The following is a 9,328-nucleotide window of genomic DNA, read 5'->3' as shown; positions in this document are numbered from 1 at the left end:
ACTGTAGCAAGTTATCTCTTGTGAGTAAAGTAGGCCAAAACCTATTGGTCAGATGGAGTCCTTGCAACAGCAGCAGCAGAAAAGCCAGGTTTAACCTGTTCCTGGCTGTCAGGCAAGGCTGCTCCCCATGTTGATTACATAAGGCAGGAGTGAGTTGGTGGCTGCCCATCCCCCCTGCTCCCTGCCTGCTGGTAATGTGAATCTAAAGGCATATGCAGAAGGGGGAGGTGCGGCCCAACTCGTCCAATCAGCTCACTGACACAGCCACATTAGCTCACAGCTTAAAGCGACACAGCGGAAGGAGCCTATATTTTATTTATTATTAATCAGAAAAAACAGAGGGTTAAATTGACCGCGCGTGAGAAGGCACAGCACAGTCCCTGGCACAGGAGAAAGGGTACGTGGGCTCGGAGGGGTCACTTGTCTGACAGTAGTTCTGTGTTTGTTGTTTCTCTTGTGTGGGATGTGTAGCAACATGACACTGTGTGTATATATATGTGTGTGTATACTGAGTCGGAACCGCAGCCCGTGCATGTGGCTGCCATCAGCCCAACTGCATTTCAATCCTCCCAGCTTCTCCCCCGCTGCTTACATTACAGTGCACTGATTTCTGCCCATACACGAGTCTTGTGTCTGTGTTCCTTCTCCTACCAGCACTTGCTGGGCAGCTGTAACTGGCTTTCTGGCTACTTTACAAATAAATGATGGTGGTGTATCACTAGCTTCTGTGGCTACTACTGGAGCAGATCCATAGCAGAATTTGTTTTATTTTACAGTCTCTTCTACATAAAACTGTGCTGTATCACCCCCTCCCCCATATCTTGGCAGATGTATTGTTATAATAATCTTGTTAAATATACATGCACTGCAAGCATATAGATCACTGGCCTGCAGAGCTTGCACTCCGTTTTCATATCTGAAGCCAGAAATATTTTTTCCTTGCCAGCGCTGTCAATGAGTTGCTACAGGGAAGGATTTTATGACTTAACCCTTCTTAAAGGGTTACTTTTTAGTATGATGTAGAGAGTGATATTCTTTCATTCACTATTTTTGGTGTTTGTTATTTATTCAGCGGCTCTTCAGTTTGCGTGATCAGCAATCTGGTTGCTAGGGTCCAAAGTACCCTAACAACATGCACTGATTTGAATAAGAGACTGAAATATGTTTAGAAAGACTGGAATGTGAATAGGAGAGGGCCTGAATAGAAAGATGAGTAAGCAAAAGTAGCAATAACAATACATCTGTACTCTTAGGACAGAGACACTCGCTTACTCAGATTCGGGGAGATTTAGAAGCCCGGCGATAAATCGCCTCTTCTTCAGGGCGACTAATCTCCCCAAACTGCCTTCGCCGGAAGGATGGTATTCGGAGCGTTTCGTTTTCTGAAGTCGCCCGAAGTTTCCTCGTGGGGCGACTTCTGAAAACGAAGCGCACTGATTGCCATCCTGCCGGTGATATACATTGTAGCTGGCACGAGGCAGTTCAGGAGAGTAGTCGCCCTGAAGAAGAGGAGATTTGTTGATGGGCGACTAATCTCCCCAAATCTGAGCGTGTCTCTGCCCTTACAGAGCATTTGTTTTTTAGATAAGGTCAGTAACCCCCATTTGAAAACTGGAAAGAGTCATAATAATACATGCATGCATATAATTAATAAACTATAATAAATAAATAGTGAAGACCAAAAGCTGCTTAGAACTGGCCATTCTATAACATACTAAAATGAACAATTTTTCAATTTTAAATCTTGTGTAAAAAAGAAAAGTGGTATCTGTTCTGCTGTTTTAGGTTTAGACTTCATGTATATAATTTATGCTGTAAGTACTATGCAAGTTACCTTAACTTTGGTTGTTGTTATTATCTCTTATTGTTATTATTTCTTATTACTTATTTCTTTCCCTGAGATTAATAAGCCAGTGACAATCTGGGCAAGAGTAGTAAATGTTTATGAGCCATTTCAGGTAAAGGGCATTTGATTCCTCTTATAAGACAGGGGTTCTGAGCATGTTAGTACTGGTGTGGTATATGTTATCCAGTAACCTAATATTCAGAAAACTCAGAATTACTGGAAAGCTGTATCCTGTAATGTAAAGTCCATTTAAGGCTAATTATTATTATTATTTTTTTTTTTAAGATTCCTTTTTCTCTGTAATTAAAAAACAGTATCTTGTACGTGATTGTAACTAAGCTGCATGAATCCATATTAGATAAAAAACTGTGTTAGGTTTATTCATAGTTTAAATGTTTTTAGGCAGACTTAAGGTTGATCCAGTGTTGGACTGGATACCAGGAAAACTGCCGGTGGGCCTCTTGTTTCTAAACATTTGGCCTATTTCATGGTCATTCCCCTATTTTTTTTATGGGGAAAATGCTTAATAATGGGAGAATATTGTAAGTATATTATATAAAAGAATAGGAGAATAAAGTTTGGAAAGGTCCACTGTCTAAAGGTTTTCTGGTGTGCTCACGGTTTTACGTTTTCTGGTGGGACCAAGGTCTAAGGCTTTCTGGTGGGCCCCTGGCATCCCAGTCCGACACTGGGTTGATCCATTATCCAGACAACCTCAGATCCCCAGATTTCTGGATAATAGTCGCCTTACCTCTACAACAAATAACCCTCTTATATGAATGAGATATTTATCAGACAGGTTAAAAAATCCATTTTGGCGAGGACTGCATTGGTGGATTGACATGGTCCTTGCATGATGGATCTCCGTAGGCCATAGTGTGATCCAGTCGATCACCCAACAATATTATATTTGACCCATTATGAGGGTGAGCAAATTGGTCCCCTTTAAATGACACCTGTGGATGTGTAAAAGGTGCACTGAAATACTTCTTGCTATGTAGGGTGCCATTTTTTTGTCATTGGTTGTTTCAAGAAGTCTGAAATGTCCCTTATAATTAACATTGAGTATGATGTATGCAGAAGGGAAGTTCTTGCAATTCTGACAATTTCCTGAATATTCTTTATATTTGATTTTTTTTTTTTTTTTCGTTTTGGTTTTTAAATCCTGTTACTTTTTTAGCTCATTGGTTTGGATTTTAAACTGTAATTTGGTTGCTAAGGTCCAACTTGCATGCAGAAGTTTAAATGAAAAGATGGATTAATCTGCCTTCTGGTTGCCTGGAACTTTGAGTTACTTTTCAGGAGATAATTACACTAGATTGGTGAGTCAAGGTCCATAAAGATCATAACTAGTAGTTGGCACTCTCCTAGTTTTCTTTCAATTGGGTGCAGATCCTACTTGGTCATATATATATAGATATAGATATAGATATAGATATAGAGATATAAATATATATATACCTGTATATAAATAATACACAAAAGCCATGAATATCTTTTTAAATGGTGAGTTCTGATGTCATCAGTTATAAACGGTGAGTTCTGATGTCATTTATGTCACATGACTCCCTGAAACTCGTGTATTATAATAAATAAAGTACCCCCAGTTGCAAAATATGAGGATATTAGAAGTTACTTTGGAGTTCCATGACCTGTATAAAAACACTCGGCCTTCGGCCTCGTGTTTTTATATGGTCATGAAACTCCTCGGTAACTTATAATATCCTTATATTTTACAAGAGGGGGTACTTTATTCACTATATATATATATGTATATATATATATGTATATATATATATATATATATATATATATATATATATATATATATTTTTTTTTTTTTTTCATAAAAGCCATGAATATCTTGTAAATTATATCCTTATAAACTGTGACTAGTGAGTTTAAACGGTGTTTAGCAATATCATTTTGTCACATGACTCACTAACACTTGTGTATTATAATAAATGAAGTACCCCTTGTTGGAAATTAGAAGTAACCTGTATAAAACCACTTGGCCGATGGGGGGGGGGGTGTGTGTGTGTGTGTATATATATATATATATATATATATATATATATATATATATATATAGTACATTGTTCTGATTAAGTTAAAAAGTACTGTATATTGTTACTATCCTGTAATATTCTAATGTGTGGGCGTTCCACTGGTTAATAAAACAGCAGCTCTTTCACTTTTGAATAGGAAGTGGCAAGTTATGAAACTGTTGATGAGCCTGTCCACCTATTAATAAGCATAAGACTTACATTGAATGCATTAAAATGTTAAGTATACTTCCTTTTAATGTGCTGGTTAACTCTTTAAATGTAGGATAATGTAGATGGTGATATAAGAATTTGCAATTGGTCTTCATTTTTTCATTTATTTATTTATTTATTTTTTAAGGGTTAGTTCACCTTTAACTTAACTTTTAGGATAATATACAAAATTCTATTAGCCACTTTTCAACTGATCTTCATTTGTTATAGTTTTTTAATTATTTGCCTTTCTCTTCTGCCTTTCAGTTCTCAAACAGGGATCACTTACCCCATCAGCCAAAAGACTATTGCTCATTGAGGCTACAAATTTATTGTTAGTGCTACATTGTATTACTTATCTTCCTCTCCTATTCATATTTCCGTCTCTGCTTAAAGTCCCTGCCTGGTTGTTAGGGAAAATTTGACCCTAACAGCTACTGATATTGCAAACTGTTACAACTTATTATGATAAAAATAAAAATACCAATTGCAAATAGTCTCAGAATATCACGGTCTATATCATTAAAAAAAGATGAAGGCGAACTACATCTTTATTTAGTTTTTTTTTTTCAGCAAGCTCTCCGGTTGGGAATTTCATCTGGTCGTTAAGAGTATAATTTACTATAGCAACCACATTGTGGTTTAAACAAGGGACTGGACTATTAACAGGAAAGGGCATAAAAGGATATGTAATAAAATGTGACTGTAATAATAAAACTGAAGATGCAAAGAGCAATAGTATTTTGGTTGCTGGTGTCAGTGACCCCCATTTGAAAGCTGGAAAGAGGCAAAAAAAGTATATAATTAAAAAATGAAGACCAAATGAAATATGAGAGAATAGGAATTTCTGTAACTGTACTTAAAGGGATACTGTCATGGGAATTTTTTTTTTTTAAATGAATCAGTTAATAGTGCTGCTCCAGCAGAATTCTGCTCTGAAATCCATTTCTCAAAAGAGCAAACAGATTTTTTTATATTCGGTTTTGAAATCTGACATGGGGCTAGACATTTTGTCAATTTCCCAGCTGCCCCTGGTCATGTGACTTGTGCCTGCACTTTAGGAGAGAAATGCTTTCTGCTGCTGTTTTTCCTTCTCAATGTAACTGAATGTGTCTCAGTGGGACATGGGTTTTTACTATTGAGTGTTGTTCTTAGATCTACCAGGCAGCTGTTATCTGGTTACCTTCCCATTGTTCTTTTGTTTGGCCACTGGGGGGAAAAGGGAGGGGGGTGATATCATTCCGACTTTCCAACTTGCAGTACAGCAGTAAAGAGTGACTGAAGTTTATCAGAGCACATGACTGGGGGCAGCTGAGAAACTGACAATATGTCTAGCCCCATGTCAGATTTCAAAATTGAATATAAAAAAATCTGTTTGCTCTTTTGAGAAATGGATTTCAGTGCAGAATTCTGCTGGAGCAGAACTATTAACTGGTTCATTTTGAAAACATTTTTTTCCCATGACAGTATCCCTTTAAGTTAACTTAAAGGGTTTCTCTAACCTAAAACTGGTTTTGCATAGTAAAACAAAATGTCATTCAAAGTAACTTTCCAGTATACATTCATAAAAATGTTTAGTGGTTTTAAAGACATTTCTAAATACACTTGCAATTGAAAGTAGCTGTGTACATTCCCTGCACTCCCGCTCTGACTTCTGAAACAATGCTGCAAGCTGGCTGTTGAAAGGGGTAGTTCACCTTTAGATTAATTGTAGTAGGTTATACAATGTCCTGTCCCTGGCAACTTTACAGTTTGATTTAATTTCCTGTGGTTTTTGCATAATTCGCCTTCCTTTTCTGCCTTTTTTCCCCAGCTTTTAAATAGGGTTCATTGTCCCCAGCGGTTATTGTGAGGCTACCATTATTGTTTATTGGGCAAATAAAAGCACAAGTGCCCTGTGCAAAACACACTGGGGGTCATTTATCAACACTGGGCAAATTTGCCCATGGGCAGTAACCCATGGCAACCAATCAAATTGCTGCATTCATTTTTCTACTTGCAGCTGGCTTTAAAAAGCTAATCTCTGATTGGTTGCTATAGGTAACTGCCCACGGGCAAATTTGCCCAGTGTTGATAAATGAGCCCCATTGTTCTTTCAGGAGATTATTCGCCCAGCGACAAATTACTTCTTCGGTCGACTAATCTCCCCCAACTGCCTTCCCACCTACTAGAATGTAAATCACCGGCGGGATGACACTTGGAACGCTTCATTGTCCGAAGTTGCCTCACAGGGAAAATTTGGTTAACTTTGGACCATGCGTGGAGAGTCCCGGCATTTTTCGTCTGTCGGAGATCGGTCGTTTGGTCGATCGGACAGGTTAGAAAATTTCTGTCGCCTGCCGATAATATCTCTGCGTGTATTGCCGATCGTACGATTTTCAGTGGGAGACTGTCAACTAGTGTTGTCAGACATAAGTATCGTACGATTGCTGTCAGGGGCAGAACATTGGGTGATCTGTTCTTATTTGATCGGAATAGTAAAGACTTTGATCTGAATGGTTAGTGGAGGGTCGGGAGATGGGAAAGTCCGATCGTACGTTGATTTGTACGATCGGATCTTTGCGTCTATGGCCAGCTTTACAGGTGGGAAGGCAGTTCGGGGAGATTAGTTGCCCAAAGAAGAATCGATTTGTTACTGGGCGACTAATCTCCCGAATTAGCAGCATATGTCTCTGCCCTAAACCTGCTCAGTTGCACGTTATATCACCGGGCTCCCTTGTGATCCTAACCAATTGCTGTGTGCACATGTAATTAATAACACAAAAAAAAAAAATTCTTTGTTTCATTACAAACCTTTGACTAAATTTCTATTCCTTAAATTAATATAAATAACCCTCAAATTCTTTCCTGGTTTGTATTCTTTAAGATATAGTAAGAAATGTTCAAAGCTGTTTATACTCGTAGTGTGACATAAACACACACGTTCCTGTTCTGAAAAGCTTTGTCCATATATAAATTTAATATGATAAATATTGCATATTAATTATAATAATTAATATGCCTTTCAATACAGTTAATATTAATGGAACAGCAGTTTAAAGTGAGTGCCCCTTTAAATCTGGCTAATAAAATGGTTTAGTGTGGCATGGCCATTCCGCTAACTTTGAAGTTTCTTTGCCCACTAATCCTAATCCTGTGTATAAACTAATACATTTGAAAATGTGTTAACTGCGTACATAGAGACTGTTTGGATGTAATTAGCCAGTGAAGGGCTCCTTTGATAGTATAGGCAAAATGCTTAGCATACTTACACAAGGAAATCCCTTCTGGAGCGAGGAGAAGTAGTAGGAATCTTGGCAGGCGTCTGCTCCTCTCCTGCTCCCTTGTCCAGGTGCAGAAACTCTGGAAGCCAAGCTTTCCTTTTATTCATTCACTGCTCTGAAACCCATCAGCAAGTTGTGAACTAGAGGGGAAAATTTACTTATTTCATGGCAAGCATACCATGGAAAACATTTAATTTGCCTGTAATGGGCCTTATGCCTTTTACTTTACCCACTTATGCCACAAGAATTTGGGAGCTACCAGTCAATATTTCTGACTTTAAAGGGCATGTAAAGGCAAAAAAAAAAATCCCATTCTTACTTTCTTTAATGAAAAAGACACCTATCTCCAATATACTTTAATTAAAAAATGTGTACCGTTTTTATAAGAAACCTGACCGTATCCAGTGAAATTCTCCCTTCATTTACTGCTGTGGATAGGAATTGTCAGATGGTCCCTAACTGCTGAGTAGGGAAACAATCATACTTATGAACAGCAGGGGGAGCCCCCGCCTTACTTCCCAGCCATGCAGAACTCAAGCAGCTTTGTTTATGACGATCCCTAAGCAGCCCAGACCACACTGAGCATGTGCACAGTCTTGGTCTTGCAAAGATGTTTATCAAAGTTACAAGATGGTGACCCCCTGTAGCCAACTTTAAAAACATAAATTATTTGTTTGATTAGGCTTGTGGTGCAGTAAGTTCATGTTTATATTTAGTATACAAAATACAGCATTTCTAGCCTTATTCTATTTTAGACTTTACATGCCCTTTAATCACTTTCAATATGTGGCCTGTGCTATTTTTGAGATACAGATTGGTCAGCTGCAGAAAAGACTAATGATAAACATACATTTTTAATATGTTTGCACCCTTGAATAAAAATAATTACTAGTTCTGCCTATAACTGAATTACGATTCCCAACTCCCCACATGCTTTTAGTGCTTTGTGAGGTATTAGCAGTTTTAGGCTGCTGATACCAGTCTTTTGTCTCAACAGCTCTCCCTGAAAGTAAGCAACCCAAACTGAATGTGCACAACCTGCATATTCACTAACCCTAGGGCCACTGACTTTCAAACACAACTGTTGAGAGAAAAGCATGGTACTGACAGTCTAAAACTGCTAAGGTCTCAAAGGGATTCTGTCATGATTTTTATGATGTAGTTTTTATTTCTAAATTACATTGTTTACTCTGCAAATAATTCACTCTACAATATAAAATGTAATTCCGGAACAGCAAGTGCATTTTTTTTTTTAGTTGTAATATTGGTGTGTAGGCAGCCATCTCGGGTCATTTTGCCTGGTCATGTGCTTTCACAAAGATCCAGCACTTTCTTGCTGGCTGTTGTTTCTCCTACTCAATGTAACTGAATGTGTCGCAGTGGGACCTGGATTTTACTATTGAGTGCTGTTCTTAGATCTACCAGGCAGCTGTTATCTTGTGTTAGGGAGCTGCTATCTGGTTAACTTCACCTTGTCCTGTTTTTGGGCTGCTAGGTGGGGGGGGGGTAAAGGGAGGGGGATGATATCACTCCAACTAGCAGTAAAGAGTAACTGAAGTTTATCAGAGCACAGGTCACATGACATGGGGCAGCTGGGAAACTGACAATATATCTAGCCTCATGTCAGATTTCAAAATAAAATCTAAAAACATCTGTTTGCTGTTTTGAGAAATGGATTTCGGTGCAGAATTCTGCTGAAGAGCAGCACTATTAACTGATGGGTTTTGGGGGGAAAAAAACATTTTTTTCCCATGACAGTATCCCTTTAAAAGAAAAATAAATGTTAAACTTGTTCAGATGATGGTTTCATATAAGTGCTTTGACTAAATAATGTTTATAATATTGAAGTGGGAATGAATGTGGGTGTTACTTTGTGCATTTTGAGAAAGTTGTTTTTTTTTTTTTTCTTCCAGAATGAGTAATTATTACTGTTTATAAAGTGCAGTATATTTTGCAGTGTA

General features: G+C 37.9%; 1 protein-coding gene across 2 annotated transcripts in view; it reads left to right on the top strand.

The window, feature by feature from the left end:
• Positions 1 to 214: 214 nt before the first annotated feature.
• ncoa2.S (nuclear receptor coactivator 2 S homeolog) overlaps positions 215 to 9,328 on the top strand; it is a 93,123-nt gene continuing 84,009 nt past the window's right edge. The window contains exon 1 of one of the 2 annotated variants that reach the window (XM_018268607.2): positions 215 to 397. The gene's annotated coding sequence lies outside the window, so the exon portion shown is untranslated. 2 annotated transcript variants of the gene reach the window in all.

This window comes from Xenopus laevis, chromosome 6S (genome assembly GCF_017654675.1).
Source record: "Xenopus laevis strain J_2021 chromosome 6S, Xenopus_laevis_v10.1, whole genome shotgun sequence".
In the NCBI taxonomy this organism is placed as follows: domain Eukaryota; kingdom Metazoa; phylum Chordata; class Amphibia; order Anura; family Pipidae; genus Xenopus; species Xenopus laevis.
This window is presented reverse-complemented; position numbering and strand designations above follow the sequence as displayed.